Raw genomic sequence first — 21,401 nt, 5'->3', positions numbered from 1 at the left:
ACAACTTAAAGAATACTATTAAATTTCTAAGGAAACTTCTAATCTACCTCGAAATCTAATCTCAAGAATTTCGTCGTTAATGATCTAGAATTAAATACGCCGTTAAAAATCTCATTAAAGAAAAAGAAAATTTTGTTAAACCCTTTGAAACCTGACAGCATCAAAATATTCTTCCCTCGAGATTAGCCATGGATAACTAAAGAAGGCAGATTATTTCGAGATTCACGCGACAAGAGAGCCACCACGATGTTCCCAGCTAAATACTAAAACGCGAACATTATTCCCGCGGCAGGAACTTCCTTTCAACGCGTTCCGGTTGAAAGTAAAACGATTCCGCAACTTCTCGACGGAGGAAATAGTCGAGGCAGCCGTTACGACAAAAAGCATTCGCGACCCTGCGAGGATACGTACAGCGTGGAAAGGGAACAGAGACAGCCCTGACGCCGTCCATGTGGCAGAGAAAGACAGGACGAGGGCCATTTGTATTCATATGAAAATATTATCTCGCCGCGCGTCCTGCCTCTTCAGGATCGCTATTGGGTTTGCATAGATACTTATGCATGAAGGTAACATTGCCCGGCATTGTTATGCAACCCGCTGCAGATCCTCAATATAGATCCACGGGCTCGCGGGTTTCATTCGGATCTGAAGAGCTTCGTCCTCGCCTTCAGGAGGATTCATCCTCCAGGGCGAACTTCTAAATCGAAACTCTACCACGCGCCGCTCAGGGGATTTACATTTTTCTGTTCGTTTTATTGCCGATCGTAATGAAACGCCCGTGACTCGAGGACTTTGTCCACTTGCAGTGGCACTTCTAATGTTTTCCCTTCGCGAGATACGCGAATTGGTATATTACGATGTGCAGGATGTAAAGGAGTGACCACGGGTTCTTTTTATGGAGATGTGTTTCGCTTAGTGGGGACCTTTGATGGGAAAAATTATTGGAGGTTTTATCTAGTTAGAAAAATTGGAAAAAATTCGGAAGTTTAAACGATTTGAAGAGAAAAGTATTTTATGTATGATGGCTTCTGTGATATACGTAGGTTTGCTGATGATTTTTTAATTCTTAATCATTTTCATGTGGGGATATATGTGTAATTGTATGTGCACACTTGGAGACTACTAGGGTTGTATTATGTACAAATAATCTGTGCCATTACGAGAATGGTTTAAAGTCTCTTAAATGAGTAAAAAGAATTTTGGATAAATACAGAGAATACCATTATAAATTGCAAAAACAAATAAAGATTTTCAAACACGACGTATGATAGATACTACGATTAATTAGAAAAGAATATTTATTAGTGGAAACATTTTAAAATTAAGTGTTTTTTCAATACTCCACTGTGTCACTTAAAAATTCAATTTCAATTATTCCATCAATGTTCGTTCTATGCTATATATATTTCAATTAAAGAAATTAAAGAAATTTGAGGAACAAAACAAACATTTCATTGTAGTCAATGAATAACAAACTTTTGTCCAAAATAGAAAACATAAATGGTCCCAAGCATAGAAAATAATAAGAATTGTAATAAAAACTGGAAAGTGGAAATCCATTATCAAAACAGGGAATCATCTTCTGTTAATCGAATTCTTCAAAGTGCCTCTCTTATATTTTTAAACTTCTCTATTGTAAATTTACAGCGAAGAAAGTAACAAAGAATAAAGGATTAACGTCTGCAAAGTCTCTGGGTAGCAATTTAACATTAAAAGCACTCCATATCAATTTGATTCGAACCACCACCACCAGATACTATAAATACACTCTATAAATCTCCAACGAATTATAGAGTGCAACAAAATACTACAGTTCGACCTGTACATTGTACCGATATAATGATTTACACCCTCCAACGACTGTAATTAAAGTTTCCTTTTGTTTTCTTCTTCTCCTGCAGCTTCCGCGATAACATGACCGCGTTATGCAAGCTTAATGATTTTAGATAAAATTAATCACGCACAAAGATGCTATCGGTGCACAGGTGTAGTCGACTCGCCAAGCCTGTTGCACGACAAAACTGCAACGCGTGATGAAGATGAAGTGCGCGCTTCATCTGCATAAAGGAAGGTTACTTCCATGCAGTCATCGCGTATAATCTGTATCGCGGCCTACACCACAGTTATGCCACCACAAATTATGACTTTAATAGTGCTTCTCGAGCAATGATAAGTGATTTTTTATCCGAATTTTGAGAACCCCAATTTCACAGTCTACGAATCCACCATAGTATTTATACCATTTGATATATGTATAATTCGAAAGAAAAATAGAAGTTAGTTCTACCTTTCAATTTTGAATAGAATTCTTGATTTTCTAAATACCCCAGATTTTCTAAATATTTGAATTCGAATTTCTATATTTCAATACTTTTTAAATTTAAATTTCTGTATTTCAACAGTGTTTAAATTCGAATTTCTATACCCATGTATCAGAATTTTTTAAATTCGTAATTCTACAGTCCAAAATTTTTTAAATTCAAATGTTTATACCCACATCAAGATTCTTTAAATTCGAATTTCTGTATTTCACAACTGAAATTTTTGAAAAGAATACAACAAATAAATGCTTCATATGAACAACTCTACTATCTAATACTTATGTATCTCCCGTATAAATCACTATCTACTTTATTCTATCGAAACAGTCAACTTACAGACCATAAGTTACAGTATCTACTGATATGTAGATATATTTATCATTGCTTTCATAACTGCTATGACCTCCTTGATGACCTGTATCAAAAAGGACTCTGATCTTTTGTCTAGCTATCTTTTGACCGTTCCGAACACCAGAGCCTGGCGAGCAGATTTTTCAGACGAGAACGGTGAAAGTTGCCCGTGATGCGGGCAAGAATGCCCCAACCATTTAAACTTCCGATCGCAACGTAACCGGTTTAGCAACGCGGAAACGTTGTCGCCGCGAATAAAACGATTCGCGGCAACTCACAAATATAAGGGGGCAACATTAACACCCGTAACCCGTTGATCGCACCTCATCACCCCCCATTCGCCGTGCAATCTTGCGTAAGTTCTTAATATAGAATGTTACAACGCCGAGAGAGCCGCACGTCAGGCACCACGAGAGCTTTGAAGAATCCGATCGCCAGAAAAGAATGTCCAGGGCGCCTGTTCCAACTTCGTCCCCCCCTTAACTGTATACGTACGCACACGTACGCTGTGCCTGTGATCGTAAACACGGCAAGGTGTGATCGAATTTCCAGTTGTCAGAACGCAGAATTCCACTTTGATACTTCAACGTGACGTCGACTTAATCGCGTGCACGGACCTACTATGGCTCCCAATAGAAGGTCGCGGGCTGTTCGTTTACCTTTGAGGATTTTATCTACACCTCAATGAGAAATTTGACGAATTCTCTTTCTCCAATGAAGAGTTAATATTGCTACTTTCATGGCTGTTTGTTTTACAAGTAATAATATATTTGTGATGTAATATTTTTGCTAGTATTGATACGTAAGAATATCGTTTTTAAGGATGCAAGAATCCAGAAAGTTGGGTCTTAAATTATTTACCCAGATGAATGTAAATCGTTAAAGGAAATGTTGAGCTGTTAGGAGACCATAACATATAATTAGGAATCATATATTCTCTTAAATATAGGTAACTCTTTCTTGTAAAAAGATTTAAATATTTCTATGGTAATTAATGCAAGATTATGTAATAAAGTATGCATCATGTAATATTCAGAAAATCAATAAAAAAGGTACATATGTTTATCATAATCAGTCTTTTTAATTGGCATAATAATTGTTATTAATAACAATTTAGTATATTACATTTCTCAATAATATTAATTCATCTATGTATGAAATTGAGAGATGTAATATACATGTAAGACTGATTAAAAAATAATTAATAATGTCTCAATCAATACAAAACAATTTTTCAAAATTAAGTTCACATATAATTATTATACATTATTCATGCAATAAATCTCTGTTTCCTACCTTGCACTGCTGAGATGATCACAGCCCACGCTTTATCAGTAAATGCCTCAGGGGAGTCCACAGAGCTTACACACTCATGCATACACACAGTTATTCACAGCATACAAATAAACCGCACTGAAATAATAAATACGTTCTGTAATCTCTATGTCCACGAATAATATACACGCGCGCGAAATATTAATGTATTAAAAAATAGGAAAATTGTGAATGAAAATTTGTGTTTATTAAGCTAACGATGTTTACCGAACCGTGGTCAAAGTAAAAGTGATATGTCCCGAGAAGAAAATTTGAAAGTTATTCTACGCATAGAGGTCGAGAGGAGGTATAGAAATTTTCACAAGTGTTTTTGTTTTGGAAGTCGAAGCGTTTTTGGGAGTGCTATATACCTGAGTATACTCAGGAAATCCCCCCTTACTGAAAGTTTGCAAGAATATTATTTTTACTACCAGAAAAGCCTGGAAAAATCCTCTAGTTGCTACTAATAATTATTCATAAATTAAGAAAGAACAAAATTCAAGTAATTTATGTATTTTCTTATTTTGAAATACAGTGTTCAGCTTGTAAAAATAACTAGGAATTTATTAATTATTGTTTCACTTTATACAATAGAATTGATAACTATGAAAATGAAGAAAAAATAATACATAAGTTCATATCTTTATGCAAATACATGCTCCTTTCCTTTTTCTATTCTTATGGTTCAATTTATTGTATTCCATTTCTCTAGTTTCATATATTAATAAATAAAAAATTATAAAGAATACTCAAGTGAACAATAGAGTTGAAGCAGAATTAGATCAATATGTACTCTGTTCTTTCTTATTTTTAAAAATAGTGATCTACTACATTATAAAACATATATCATTTGATACTCATAATAGACTGCCTAAATACATGCATTATTGTAAAAGTTAAATGTACAAAGTGGTATACGTTAAGAAATTTAGAAGGTGAAATAAACTTATATTTATCTTCAATTACTTCAATCATGTTAATAAGAATCTAAATTTATATAAATATCTGCTAAATATCAGTCTACTAATATTTTAGTTTAAAAGATATATAAGATCAGAACTTCATGTAACAACCTTTTTTCCTTTCTTAATTCATCTTATTACCTTTTCTCAGATTTATCTCTACATTTATTCTATTTAATCCCCTTTCTCAGTTTCATATCTTTCCCTTTCCATGCTTACTATTAAATCAAAACTTGAATAAAATCTTATCGCATACAATAGTTAATATTCTAAGAATGGTTTTTATACATCAGATTTTCAAATGAGAATTAACAAAAGTGTCTCATTGTTTGAAACTTCTGATATTTGTATAATATAAATCAGTATTTTATTCAACAATCTATGTATGAATCTTAAATGAAGAATATTCAAATTGATATTCTTTATTTCAATTTTGAATAAACCTTATATAATTTGTTTTATGCAATATCAGATTAATATATTTACTAATTATGAACAAAAGAAATTTCTAAAAATTTATCCTTTAAAAATATTATTGTATTTTATTTATAAAAGTTAGAAATTTGTGCGATACAAACCCAGTAAAATGGCGGTTGAAATTTTGAACAATCCCAGCTATCATGCTTGACAGAAATTGCTTGGTTATTAGCATATTTTTCCTTCGTAGCATTCCAAAGACTAAATACAGGCATTAAGCTCCCATTTATGATAAACTTACATAATTTACGTCTAGTTTAAAACATTTTTTCCTACTGAAATGGCTTTAGAAGTCAGATTACGTCCTATTCCTTCTGCATTATGTAATCGACTGCACGTTTGTCGCGTCATGTCTTGCGCAGATCGCAATTGCGCAGTTGTGGCGCGCAGATTCAAATTATTTGGACTAAACCAGATTAACTCCAGAGAATCTCTTACGAATTTATTTAAACAATACTCGATATTGAATTGTAATCGTTTTATTCTCGTAGTAATACGAGACAACCACTATATACAATGTATACTTTTTAATCTCACTTTAATCTTACTTTTTAATCTCATAACGTCATAAAAATGTCAGACGAATTTCGATCAAGGGTCAATCTTGTATAAATAATTTATCTATCATGTTTTTGAATTAAATATAGAAAACTACAAATTAGCTGCTAAATAATATATCTTTTTATTTATGTTTTATAAAAATACACATTTATGTAAGCCTTTACAATCTAATCACATATGTGAAATGCACAGTGATTCCAGGTGATTGCAATTTGTAAGTACTAATAGCAATTAGTGACAAGTTAATTTATTAAAAGATTAATGTGACAACAGCATACACGCTAATGGCCATAATAGAAATATTGTATATGGACGTTCAATTTCCTCAATTTGCTATGCATTAACGTGAAATCAATACAAAACAAAATTATACCCGTCGATGATTGACAAGTAATTATAATGTGAACCAAGTAGTCATTAAAGAGGGGAACACATTGTTGGTACAAACTGTAATTACATGGAAGCTATTTCTTCCTTTCCTGGAATACTTCACCACTACTTCCTCTCTTTTCCTCTTCCACATTCTCCACTGCTAGTACCATTATAATAATTTTCTCTTATCATCATGTCAATATTAAATATATCATTAGAGGAATAACTCTTTTTTATGCGTTTATGAGTATGCTGATTGAAACGTTATCATGCCATAAGAAAATATAATGTCTACTTTAAAGTAGTATTGAAGTTGCCAGTGTAGTTGTACAAAAATGAATAATAAAACTTTAATGCAGCCTCAAAATTCCCCAGAAACAAACAAAAATTCATTTTCAATTGAACTACACAAGAATAAAAGTGTTATTCCATCTCTGTTAAAAGAGAATTTTTCTCTTCCCGCGAGTTCCATTTCTCTCCCTTACCGTTTGTTCCGTTTTCACAGGTTTCATCGAACGAATATTCCATTCCAAGAGTCCACCGCGGCCAATCGACCCCGAATAACAGCCAGCTTCGGTTCTATGCTCGTTGTACAATAATAGACAAGCACGATGTACGTGCACACGACCGCCCCGCAATGAGTTTCGTATTTCCGCGTTCGCGATTTTGTGTGTGTGTGAGAGACAGCAACATTTATTGGACCACCCCATATGACACTACGCAATCAATAATTACGCAGGGCTGGATTAATGTACAGGCTTCGATGAAAGCGCTTGTCAGTACTTGCAGTGGGAACACAATGTACGATTTGGTTTGCTTTCTGAACATTTCTATCATTTAGAATAAACTACGGAATACCCAAAGTCGAAAAAAATTGTACAATGAAAATCCCTATCGAAATTTATTTTCATGAATGAAAATGCATTTTCACTTGTACGAAAATCTAAAAAAACTTGCTATTTTGAATCTATAACATGGTTCAGAATAACAGTACCTACTTAAGCTTACGACCATGCATTTTATGTGCGCTGGGACTGGACACTGTGCGTTGGGTTCACTGAAATTGAGAAACTCGATCACAATTCGCTCAGAAACTATGCTCGCAGGAGGCAAGGGGGAAAGGGAGAGCAAAGGAAAGGAAGCATGAAGGAAAGAAGAATGTAGAGCAAGAATGGGAAGATGTTATAGTCGAGGGGAGGAAGCAAGGAAAGATTCGACCGAAGTATGAGATTACATTACACCCGTGTGGTCTGCGAAAGAAATTCAAGACGGCAATTTCGATTAAATTTAATCTTGCGCAGATTTCGAATCAGCCGCTGCGCCGCAATGGAACCGGAGGGCTGCCGCTCCTCTCACATGTAAGTCACTCTCCTCGGGGCCTCGTGGACCTCAGCTGAAGTTACCTTTACGATCATCTTAAAAGGGCGGCCTTCCTCCGAAATCTATAGTTTCATACCCAACTTCTGATTAAAAATACTCCTTTGTCATGTCGGTTGCGTCATTCAAGATTCCGTTAACCTTTCGCACAAAGTAGCTGCCTCTTCTTGCTCGATGAACAACATAGTTGTAATTTCGAAACACTATACCCTCCTTGGGATCTCGTGGAAACGCAAAAATGTACCGACCTTCTGTAATTACAGTAGACACTTTATTACACGATTATCGTGTACCTCATGCTTTACTTGGATAACATTATTCGAGTAACAAAGTTGCTCGTCGATTATCTTTAAAACGGAAGCAAAATATAAAATTCAAAAACTCTGATCAGAAAGTTGAAATTATTTACTGCTTTTGGGAATTCTGTAACCCTGAGATATAAAAGAAATAATTGAAAACTAAAAATGCTTGGTATTTTCTTTTTTTTTAATTTATAATACTGTGGCTTGTGAGGTCCTGTCCCTGGGAACGATCAACCCTTTACCAGGATGAATTGAACCTCATACTAACTCAAGCTTCAATACGAAAAATATTCATGGCTAATTTACAGGTACTTATAAACAACAAAATCATAAATTTTCTAAATTCCAAATACACTTAACCTCCACATTCTCTTTTTCAACGAGAACTCAGAAAACGAGAGACCCAACAGTCACCTGAAATCTTCCTAAATCACTCCCCCAATCGACAACTCTACTTCATTCGGTCCGACTATTAGACCAGTCCTATGCCCCGTAATTTTTGCTCGGCGTGAACCCATCGAGTCCAGGTATCAATTAAGCGCGGCGTCTATAAATTTCAAACGGAGTAACTGGCAAGATACGGTTCACCTGGGCGCAAATGAATCGCGTACAGGGAAAAACAGCGAGGAAGGGATGCGTTCTGGGGTCTGCGCCGGACGGAATCCGTTGCAGCGTTGCGTTGCGCTATTCATTAGCCATCTGCGCCACGGTAAATCCATAATGACAAGATAAACTACTTGTTTACAGGTGATTACGCCAATTATCGACGATACCGAGCGTCCGCAGTTGTTTACATTTCACGCAATCCTACGTGCTTTCTGCGCATATGCCGCCTGCACAAACATGCACGCATTAACGACGGTGTATGCTCGAGTGCATCATGTACACGGCGCATCCCTTGGCACCGTGCTGACCGCGTGTTAGAGGCAATTTATTGCTCGCACGGTGCGCTAATCGGGAGACAGAAGGGAGATAGCTTTGACAGCAGGGAAACCAAAGAAATGGCCGGATGCGGGACGCATGGTTCACCGTCGAGCCGAAGTCCTGCCTCGAAGGTCACCGGACAGGGACTGCCGATGAAATTCTAACTGGCCTCTAATCACGGTGGAACGCGCGTGCAACGATGTCTCTTGGGTATGACAGCTCGTGAGAATCAGGATCCTTGCTAGATTCGACTTGATTTACCTGGAAGATGGTTTCCTGCTGGATTCCTGGGACCTGTTACTGCGGTAGTCACTTCCCCTGTGTGAGACCGCTTGGTTTAACGAACTGAATGCCTATTGCGATGTTGAGATGAGAACTGGGATATTGAGATAGGTACGAATTTTTTGGGTCAGCGGTATGGGCTTATTTGGAGTTACTAGATAGTTGTTCATTTACCAAGTGTCTAAGTGCATCACAGAATTTTTAAATTCTGTATGAAGAGTATGTCGTATGGTAAAGTGTCATCACAATTGGGCGTAATTTTAAGAAAGAATTCAGAATTTGAAATGACGATTTTTGAGAGCCTCGTATCATCTAAAAAGATATACTGATCAGGTTCAGATTTTGACAGACTCAGAGAAGAAAACTTTCGTCCATTTTTATAAGGTATAAATAATAAAAAAATTCTCCTTCTACATTTCCTTCCCTTCTATCCTACAGAAACTTAAATAAAAATCTACATCTCTATACAACAGTAACATAATAGACACATAATCGAAGAAGAGATAAAAGAAGAATGTTCACATAAAACAAGAATATTCATACAATTACGTAGATACATAAATTCTAAAACTCTCTGACTATAAATCCAGAGCTCCTACAACAACGTACGAACGATTAAACATCACTTTGACCAGTATCAATTCCATCTAGAGGCACCGACGAACAGTCCAGTTCGATTTGCAAATAATTAAGGCGTTCAGGTTGCAACGAAGGGGCAGACAGAACCGGTTGATCGCGGAAACGTCTCGCGGAAGAGAAGGAAGCAGCGAGGCCACGTTCACTCACGTCCCGAGTAAATTATAATACGGCAATTATTATATTTCACGCGGCCGCGTTATTAACGCTACCGTGCGATTCACGATGCAGTCACGAGGTGCACGGGCAACGGAAGGCGTGGCGTTGCCTCAAATTATACCTGATCCCCTTCCTGCCACGGAAAATAAACGAGAACGGCCCACCCTCGCATTCTACGGGACCCTGATGTCGCGTATGCCCACGGTGTTCCTCGAGGATAATGAATCGTCATCGATAGCCGTACCAGCCGCGCGCATTAATCAAACACATCCCCGTACAATTTTCTTCCGTGTTTAATTATCATGGACGATATTAACGTCGAAGGCATAAATTTATCGCGCGGTAATCGTTTATCTTGCGCCCTGATTATATTTACGGTTTTGGGATTGCACGAGCATTGCCGCATGTGTGGCTCCTATTTCTCTGCCTTCTCTTTTTCGTTAGACAATCCTCTTTTCGTGGGTAATAACTTTCCTGAGAGGGCAGCGCAAAGAACCTGTAAGAGTGAAACAGGATCGTGACCAGAAAAGATAAACTTATAAATTAGTACCAAGTTCGAGTTTCTAGTAAGCTGAACCAGTAATTAATACCACTCGGTCCTTGTCAGCGATCTACCTGAGGGAGTAATTAATCAAGCTAGATAAAATAGAGCTCGTTATGCATCAGAATTTTCGATTGCAAATTGAGACAGTTTCTGTATGCAAAAAGTGGAATAGATACATAACTCGGTAGTTGACTGGCTATATTTAGACACTGGGAAACTGTATCAAGTAATTAATGCAAGTAAGTATATGAGAGTGTATCGAGAACCCTCTAGCAATAATAAATTTCATAAATTAGCATCGCAAGAAAAAAAATAGTAAAATAGCAACACCTGCTAATTCTAAACGAGTTAGTACTTTGTTTTGCTCCACGACCCAAACCTCAGCATCGATCCACGTGAAACCAGAAAATATCAGCCCGCTCTAACCGACAATAAATTAAAAGCCCACCCACCCAGCAGACACTACTAACATATAATCATCGATAACACAAGAATCGCACTTTCCCAACTGTCTGTACCTACGCTAGACAATCGCTCCAACATGGAATCGTATGCAAAGGTCTTTGCTCCTCGGGTCGTCGCGCGCGGGCCAGCGCTTACAGGCAGACAGTTTCATGGCAAAATAAAAGGACGCGCCTTCATTGGCTTTAATGGGATGGCAAATAGGCGGGCAGGAAATTTGCGCTTTCGAGGCGCCTCGGTGCGCGCGGGAGACGCGAAAGCACGCAGGAAATTCTAAGCAAGAGATGGCCGCGCAGGGATCCACTGATTCAATAGAAACTATTTGCAGTGCCATTAGACGGTGTCCGCTCGGCGAGAGCTTGGCTGGCGTGGCCTGTAAACAACCGTGTCGGCGGTGAAACTCGCGAACGGGAACCAAGAAGCACAGGTTTCAACTGCTCTAAACTGTTACGAAAGAAACTCTAAATTATCCATTGCAACAGGCGTTTCATTACAATTGCTAATAAATGGCACGCGGCGACGGTCGTGGGGACTTTCTGCCGCGCTCGCGGAGGCAAACGTATGCACAGCCGCGAGAAAGACCGCGGCGATGTCTTTATTTCGTTCAAAGGCCAACGCCAGGGCTTCCGAGTTTATGAGAATAAATTATGCAAACTCGAATCGAGGCTCAACGCCAGGCGATCCTTTGTCTGCCCGCGAAAAAGTCGCATTCCTCGTGTGTCGCGACTCGCTGCACCGAGAATGAAGGCCATCCCTGTTTAACAGTTCGTCACATCGCGCCGCCAGCTAATGCTGTACAAGGCTCGAACAGCGTTTCGCTCTTTTCGCGACCAGTCTCTCGATTTTCGTTGAGGAGTCGTGTGATAGCGAGGCAATCGCGCTCGATGTTTAGAAGGAACTTTATCGAATGTTGAGATCTTGAGGGGTATTTGACTGCTGTGACTGGAGGTGGTAGTTTGGAATACGTAAGTTCGATGTCTTGAAGACGAGTGAGAATAGTACCTAAGTATAGTTTGCAGATGTTTAGGTGTCATAAGTGTTTTCATCCCTTCAATAGGAACAAGTGACAATAAAAAAATGTACAGGGTGTTTGACAACAAGTGTCAGAAACTTTAAGGGGTATTTCTACATGTTAAAGTAGAACAAAAATCAAGAATGACAGGATTGTCTAAAGAAAAAGCTTCTAAAATGTAGCATGAGATGTGTATAATCTGTCTGACTTGAGACTTATTCTACTGGCATAAACTAGTTACGATAGAGCAGAATTAGTAGAATAAGTCTCGAGTCAGACATATTTCAAGCAAACTTTAGCAATTTTTGTAATAACTACCAGCTCCGAAACGAAACCCTACATACAATCTCATCATTCTAAATTTTCATCCTACATCAACCCGTAGAATCACTCTTTAAAATTTCTGACACCTATTATCAAATACTTTGCATTTGTATCGAACATTTTTGGTCACTTTACAAACTTACAAAGTGAGTTTGAGTTCGGTCTGTTTCCTCATCACTAGAACAGATCCCTCACAATCATTTAAACCGACAACTGAATCCAAATGAGTAATTAGAGCCCTGATATGTCCCATCAGATTTCCAAAAGGATTCTAGGACGCTCCAGAAAGGATCTACCTGTCGACGATCCATATTGTTCAATTAGTAGCAGAGTCATTTAGCAAGCAGAAGGATTAGCACGGTTCGTTAGGTTAATACGCACTCGCAGGTGACGAATCCATTCAATTTCCGGTTTCCCTTTCGACCGACGTCCGCGGTGGCCAAAATTACGTCCCCCTCGAAGACGCCACGCAACGCGCTTGCGTCCACCCGCATACACCATCACGCCCATGCTGGGAGGTACAATTTCCGCTCCACTTCCGGAAATGGACCCATTGTCCGATGTAATCGGAAGACAACAATATCGTGGACGATGCGTATCTCTCTGGATGCATGAATCCACGAGCGTGTGCGCGCACATCTATGTACCTTCACCCACACCTATGTACCTTCACGCATACCCTCCTAGGTCTCCGTGTACATGACGCACGCGGTTCTGTGTAAGTACGCGCCTTCGTATGCATAGAAAATGACACGCGGAACCGCAATATAGAGGGTGAGACCATTGATCCTAGATGAATAATTCCGATGCGACTTCGATGTCTGAAGCAAGTGGAACAGGGATAAATCCCTGACTGCAGTGATTAATTATGGAGCGAATTTCTGAGTGCTTGATTACTGTGTGTCTACTTAGCAATTTATGCTGGGATAATAGTCTTGAGACAATGTTAGCTTTACACGAATTTAATTGTTGGGTTTCTGGGTAATAGCATTTAATGGAAATGATTCAATATTAGCTTTTAGTTAGTATGGTGTCTGTGTTTGAACATACTGCAAATTCATGATTTTCGTTTTATTAGTTTCCCTATTAATGGACGTTATTAATAGACATGTTTCATAATAAATGTACAAAATTAAGTTAGTGGAAATAGCGTGACTTTATCATACCAACTAAGGGCTAGTTCTCAATACATATACGTATACAATCTCATGTCTGAAGAATAATGGAATTATCTACTAGAACGACAGTAATGATTAGTGAAGGAGTTACTGGTACTACTTAAGCGAAATATTTCAGAAATCGAGAGTCAATGTTTGACTGTTACCTTAAAACGATGCAATTAATCAAGTCCTCATTCACTATTAATTTCGATTCTTTAGCTTTCACAGCCATTACTCATCTTAAAGTACGCGCAGCACAAATATAATACTGCCTGTACATTTCCTATGTGCTATGCAATACCATACCCATGTTCAATAGAACCCTTGTTAAGTTAAATTCCCTCAAAGATAAAACAGAAGAACTCAGAGCTAAATCCAATGAGTCTCTCTTATCTCTTGCCCGAGCATGTAGACTCAAGTACGTTCTCTGGTTCCAAACCTTTTTCCAAGTCCTGGTCGATTCCCCAGAACATCAACCAGCCAACGAAATCGATTCTTCAGCTGTTCCTCTACCAGCAAATTGTCGTCAAAGATCGTAGTAGGTACTCCAAGACTCCAGGTGTCCCTGATGAAACACGCCAGCCACCACGTCGACACATGGAATAGCAATGGGACGCGAATCGGGCAGCGAAAAATCGTTTATGACGAATGGACCACCCAGTACCGACAGATAAACAGAAGCGTGCGCGATCGCGTCGAAGGGGATTCAAATCATCCGCGTTGGCAATCTACGTGCCCGTCGTGGTACTCGCTGCCGTGTGTGGCTCGTGCATGCGATCTACGCACTCACACGAGAGTGTATTGTGTTCACGGCACCAGAAGAGATACACGGGGATCCCTCGTCCGTGTTGAGTACCCGCGCGGTGTACGGTTTGATGCATGCGAATGCGTATCCGGATCACGGGTAAATTAGTGCGAGAATTAGTGTGAGAATTAGTGCGGTACGCGTACGGACATACGCAAGGAGATAGCCGGCGGGTCGTTGCATAACGTTAACCCCCGCGTGTCGTGACTTGTAAATGCGCTGTAAAGGCTGACGTGAATATACGCAGTAATGGAGGCGTTGCGGGAGTCGGTGATCCCATGGACGGGTTAATGAATTAAAAGAAGATAAGGGACGTGCGTTTCCGCGTTTGTACAATACGTAAATTCGATCGGAGTGATTGCGTTCGAATGGCGTTGCTGGTAGAAACGGATCCCCTTTGGACAATGGTGAGGTCATAGATGGGGTGGGCAGTCGGTCATTTGAGGAACTGATTATGCGAAATGTGCTTGTAAATTTCAATCTGATATTTGAATAGCAGAGGAAAACAATCTAGGATATACCTATGTTACTATGTACTTTCATGTGTTGAGTATAAATATTGTAGTAAGGATTTGAGGAAAAGACTAGGGACTAGGGGAGTAGGCTAGGTTTCCAGATATTAGTGCATCCTTCTTTCTATTTTTCTAGGGACTAGGGCAATAGGCTAAATTTTTAAATATTATTGTACCCTTTTTTCTACTTTCTTAGGGACTAGGGGAGTAGCCAATATATCCAGACATTCTATTCTTCTATCTACTTTCTAGTATCCTAGGGACTAGAGGTGTAGGCTAGATTTCTAGATATTAGTGTATCCTTCTTTCTCCCACCTTCCCTTTAACGAATTTGAGGTCTATAAACTATTTTTCAACCATGAGACACTGAACTACAGAGTTTAACATATTTAATAGTTCACCTGCTTCATATACAAACTACCAGCGAAAAAGAAATACGAGTAACGAAAATAAAACGAAAGGAAAAATGTACATATTTGTCACACGGAGGAGTGACCATAATACGATACCCACACGCGCTAGATATGCAGATGGATGCGTCCACTATCATGCACGCGCACAAACACCCGACCGTATCTGCGTGTCATGCATAAATGATATATGCATACCATTGCAAATAACTCCGTCGCAACGCCCAAACGAAGATGTTCGATCTGCCTCTCTCATTCTTCCCATCTACCCCACTAATCTGTACATGTATACTGGATAGGGTATGTGACTTCTGGGCATAGAAGAGCTCTGTGACTATTTAAATTGCCTTATTTTTCAACATAAATCATGTTTGCTATCTGAACGGAGTCAGTGATACTTTCATACTTCACCATTGATATTTCTGTGATGTTTTCTATAATAATTCACATGCATTACAAACCAGTTTTGTTGGTGCCTACATATCTATTATTTGTGTCCCATGAGAAGTCCCTTGGAAAACATTGGTTTTCATACTTTTCCAGGGACTTCTCATGGGACACAAATAGTACTTGTCACGCTATTCTACACTTTACTCCTCTCAATATCATCACTATTACTTGCTAGCTATTTCCTATTTTTGTCTAGGACTTTTTATCTAGGATTAGCGTTAATACCAACCCTTGGCTAACCCTTGGACTCACAACAGTTTCCAGCATTCTACTACAAATTACTAATCTCTTTTCCTTACAACCTTCTGTTCCATGTCACTCTTCGCGTGCAGGCGTGCAGGGCGCATGCGTTCGTTCATACTTGCGTATAGTAATTAATAATTTCTCTCGCTGAGTATCATTCAGCCTCGCCAGGGACAACCAAGTATTAATTTCGCCGAGTGACACGAACGTCTAAACCGCTCGATCGTGGCCACCTATAAATCATCCACCTAAGTTATTCCACGGTTCATCATCGGATAAATGAAAAAGAAATCAAGCGAGTCGAGTGCACCGTGCGTACGTGATACGGTCGAATCGAAACGAAAATAGCGTGGGGAGGAGAATTGAGGTAAGTACAGGGTACGGATGCACCAGGATGGAGGGTCCGTCATTCCTGCATCACGTATAAATGCTCTTCATACCTGCAAACGATGCGTTCGTTTGTTATTGCGTCGGGTCAGTTCATGGCCGTGTACTCTGATTTATTAATAAGTACAAATGTTGAGTATAAAAAAGAAATAAAAATTACGAAGGCATCAATTTTCACGCTGGCACACAAGAATGTTCCAATAGTTTATAGAGGATGGTCGACGACAAGCGTGAGAAATTTGAATGAGCGACTCTACTTGCTAAAATAAGACAAAAATGAAGAAGGATGAAACTGAATTTCAGGCTTCGTTTTCTAATTATTAACTGTTGAACAAATGTCTAGAATGTGTGTGAAATGTGTCTGACTCGAGGCTTGTTCTACTGGCATATGTCTGACCTGCTTGATGCACGGTGACAGTAGAATGAGTCCCAAGTCAGACACACTTTCGCAACAATTACTAACTATGAAACAAAGTTCCAAATTTTGTCATTCTTAATTTCTGTCCTATTTAAGCACATAGAGTCCCCCTTCAAAATTCCTGACGCCTGTTGTTGAACACCCTGTATATACACAGCCCATAAAACCCTAGCCTCGCAACCTCAAATACCTCATCAATCTACCCAATCACCTACAAGAAAGAAGCACGTGGAACCGATTCCAGACATCTTCACTAGCGTGCATTTGTAATGTTACAATCAAAATCGAATACCATGGACGTACGCGTATCGTAACATATAGCTGCTAATAGATCCAGCAATCGTAGGGTGAGCTGAAACGATGCTAGAGCAGGCGTGATGGATAGAACAGGAGTACGTAGGTGCGCGCGAGCGTAATTATACCTACATACGTCCGTGGGCAGAGGGGAGAAGGCAAGTCACCGTCGCACCTGCTCCTCGCACTGACAGCATGGCATCCCATTGGAGGACGTACGGTCAGCAAACGAACAGACGGACGTGCGTCGGTTATCGTCCTGTCCTGGCCCAGGACAGACTTTTGCCCTATTGACTTCGTTAATACTCGATACCTATCGAAAGGTGTTCCCCTGCACCGACTCGATCACTGTCATGGCCCGCTTATTCGTATCTCTCAACCTGTCATCGTTAAGTCGTCCCAACGGCGAGGAGAACGCAGAGGTTAATAACGTTTAAATTAGAGGCGACGATAACGACGACATTGTTGGCCAGTTACTAGTAATTTATCGGTGACGCTCGTTGCTGACGATAATAATACAAATGGTGGTAATATATCCATCATTTGAAATTCTTGATGAGCCGTCGTGCGAACGAGAGGGCACCAGCCTGTACACGGAGTGCATCGTTTAATGGATTGGTCACCTACTGAGGTGGTCCTTCGCAGATTGGTAGATTGATCGCTTCACTTGTCAACAGCTGATTCTTTTTCCTCTTTGAACATGGGATCTGATTCGGGATTCGAGGGATCTGAATACTGTTTCAGCTGGCGCAACTCTGATTTAAAATTAATTTAAAATAGTCGAATAAATAGTGAACTATCAATGTTCTTTCACTGTTCAGCTGATTAGTTAAGAAGACTCGCGAAGTAATGATTTGAAAGGTAACCAAATAAGTATACTTATTCTAAATTTCTACTTTTAGTACATATAAGTACTGCTAACTTGTGTCCAAGATATAGAAATCATAATCAGTTGCTTACAAGTGCTAGGTATAAGAAGAAGTCTAACAGTAACAAAATCTAAAAATTAATCAAAATTCTTACCAGCCTTGTAATAAAATTATTAAAGCGAATCGAGTGTGAGAAGATGTATTTGCCTGCATAAAGTATAAGTGTCAAATTGAAACGTTATTCTCAATCCCTAGTAACACGAATCCCAATCCTCTGAAAATCAGCTCCTGAAAGTTCAATCCGTAGATAAACAAAGCGTTAGAGTTCCTTTGACAATGATCCGTCGCTAATCCTTTCCCCGATTTAATAGAGCTCTGCGAGAGCTGACTGCAGCAGGCGCGTGTAAATCTAGCAAATCTTCCTTGCACAATTCAACGCAAAACAGTGACGACATTGATGGAATTACTCGACGGAGATTTGCAACGGTGACGCCCTGAGTTAATTGAATAGAATCATCGCTATTGGTGGTCGTGTTTAGCGGATGTTACAGCGAGGACGCAGCGCAGCTATTAATGAATATTGCGTGACGTCGCGAATCGCTCTCTTGGTGAACACAGTGCAGAGGGACCGGAGAAAGAGAGAAGACAGAAGGGATACAAATTGAACTAGCAGTCGTAAAATGTTTCCACGATGCAGAAATAGCGGCCCAAGCACAGGATGAAACTTAGTCGCAGATTTACGCAGAGGTATAAATATATATCAAATCGTGTAGCATTTACATTAATCATGTAACATGATACTATCAATAAGATCTACAGCTACCTTATCTGGGTTAATAGATTGCTAACATAAATGCAATCGATTCTGCTACGAGTTTCTTCATGATTATTCATTACTAATCATCTTATCAAGATGCACATTTGTAGCTAACTGATTGAATTTACAATCGATCGATTCGTACTGGATCACATGTATAAGTAGCGACTGGAATTAATCTGTCCAGCGCATCGCTACCAAAAGAGCCGTAATAAAATTGATTTGAAGGACATCCTGCGTATAATATTTCAGGAAATAACTACTGGCCTTGATAGTCGCTAATTAAGCACGAGATAACAATTTCGCGGGGAACAATTTATTGTTCCACCCAGCAGACCGCAACCTTACTCGTGAATGGAATATAAAGTGGCGACGCAGGCGGTTATAAAGCGATCGAGTTGCAACCAAGGTGCAACTTGATTGATCCTTCATAACGAAACAAGTTCCGTAGAACGATTAGCGTGTTGAACGTGTAACGAGAGCTGACGTAATTTAAATATTGATTAATAATGGCTAGTAGGTTGCAAAATTGCGCCCATTATATCACTACGTATGGAAGACAATTTTCGTAAATGGGACTATTTTTATGCTACGTTACTCCAAAAAGAAGGTAACGTAAAACGATTAAGAAAGACATCGCATGCTGTTCATTCAGCTATAAAACATATTTTATAGCAGGTACTGCAATGTAGATGGAAAGTATTTTTTATTTTGGACGAAGGAAACTGAATTCATGGAAAAATTTATGTACGGTGTTTCGCGAAATGACTCATAAATTCAGACGTATCCAGAGTGATAGCAGGTGCTGAATCTGATACTTGACACTGCTCACGAAATTGAATTCAGTTATTAGGCGAAATTTATTGACAGTATGTAAGAACGTGAGACTTTCTCCTAAATGTCGTGTAGCTTGCACCGACCAAGTAATTTTCTGACATTAAGTATGAAATATGTATTTTATATTATCATATTCTTTCATATTGGAAGCATAGCTACATTACAGTATTCATTTTGAGACATACATTGATATTCAAATTGCTTCTTTTCAAGCTTTCTTGAGAATTTATTTTCAATATCGTAACAAGTAACATGTTAACTTCACAGGTTATTAACTTTATCTAAAAGTACTCTTTCGGTTGATGAAGTGGTCACGAACTACAGCTATAATTTTAATAATTGCCAATTTAATGCAGTTCCAATGTATGTGCATAGTATCTTATCTGAAGAAAAATTAGTTTTCTATTACTAAATGGTATTTCTTTAATCTATTTTCTATGAATAAATAAAAGTACGTAGATCTATTGTTCTTCAATTTATCAAACTTCCAATGTCTATTCTCAACTAAACTAAATGAAGATAAAGCATAAAAAATATATTCACTAACACACTTAAAAGTCTGAAATTATTTTCTAAACTAAGGGAAATAAAAATCCCCTCGTTTAAGTACACAATGACCTGTTATATTAATCATGTATACTCTTAAAATTTCCACATATACCGATGAAAATCACATAACACGAAAAGCACAAAACTGAACCAAAAATTACAAAACTTCACGACCCGAATAGACCACCAATTGTTTCACCAACGATATATACACATGTTCCATCATTAGACAAAATTATATAACTTCCGCAACAATTAAACAAACGATTCTGTACAGAGTCGAGTCTCTCCACTTACTGTTAGACATTTCGCTTCTTCTGCCCTCACACTGGATGGATATAGTTGCAGGCAAGTTTATGGACCCGTTAGCGTCGGTTTAGGGCAGAAGGCAATGATTTACGATCATTTGGAAGTCCAGCTTACGAGGCACAGGGGGACGGTTTCGTAAATTCTGTAGGTGGACGAAGTGCTGCCGTACTAGGAATAGATCAAAGCGTCTTCGGGGAGGCTGTGCTCGGTGCCACCAGACGCACATGCATATGATCTCCATTTCCATTCGTCTATATTTATTACATCGCGGTAGACCCATGGTCGCCCGTGTTTAATGACGGACAGACGAGAAACTGGGACGTTTGTTGCGCTGACGGCATCCGTGGACCTTAGAAGTCGGGACTTCGAGCCCTCGTTTAGGGGTTCAGAGATTCAATTCGACATTTACACACTTCTGCTCCGCCTGTAACCTTATGAATTTATTGGCACTTACAGGCCACTGGCTGCACTCTGCCCAAGGAAATGGCTCTGCTTATAGACATTGTATCTTCTTTTTTGATTCAGGTTTAAACGTTTTCTGGCCCCACGTGATATTTTCCGACGTCACGAGAAAGATTTAAACCTTTGAGTATTAATTTATTTCCTTTGCTAACTTCATTGCTTGTAATTTATTGGGGATGTTAAACCACGCGGCAGATAACTATTTTTGTTCATTTTAGTGAGTAGATTGTATTACCAGGGAAGTAAATAATAAGTACCTGTATGAGTTAATCCTTACGCTGTTTATTTCGATTTTCAGACGATTCTTGAAAAGTGTCAGTTTTAGACGAAAAGAAGTGATACTGAAGTACAACTAGTCAGACAGGTAGAATTTTAATCTCGTGGAGTACTAAAATCATAAATTCTAAACTTTTGTCCATTCTTCCATCGCAAACAAAATGAAAAAGACACCAATGACCCAATAAACCAACAGTTCAATAAAGAAACCACACACGACCAT

General features: G+C 38.9%; 1 long non-coding RNA gene across 1 annotated transcript; it reads right to left on the bottom strand.

Annotated features, from left to right (window-relative positions):
- Positions 1–6,178: 6,178 nt before the first annotated feature.
- On the bottom strand, positions 6,179–20,488 carry LOC143188114 (uncharacterized). The gene is made up of 3 exons (XR_013003483.1): positions 20,429–20,488; positions 7,357–7,415; positions 6,179–7,074 (listed from the first exon to the last, which is right to left on the bottom strand). It is a non-coding gene; the product is annotated as an uncharacterized LOC143188114 (long non-coding RNA).
- Positions 20,489–21,401: the final 913 nt, after the last annotated feature.

This window comes from Calliopsis andreniformis, chromosome 2 (genome assembly GCF_051401765.1).
Source record: "Calliopsis andreniformis isolate RMS-2024a chromosome 2, iyCalAndr_principal, whole genome shotgun sequence".
Taxonomy (NCBI): Eukaryota; Metazoa; Arthropoda; class Insecta; order Hymenoptera; family Andrenidae; genus Calliopsis; species Calliopsis andreniformis.
The sequence above is the reverse complement of the archived record's forward strand: the minus strand, read 5'-3'. Positions and strand labels throughout refer to the sequence as shown.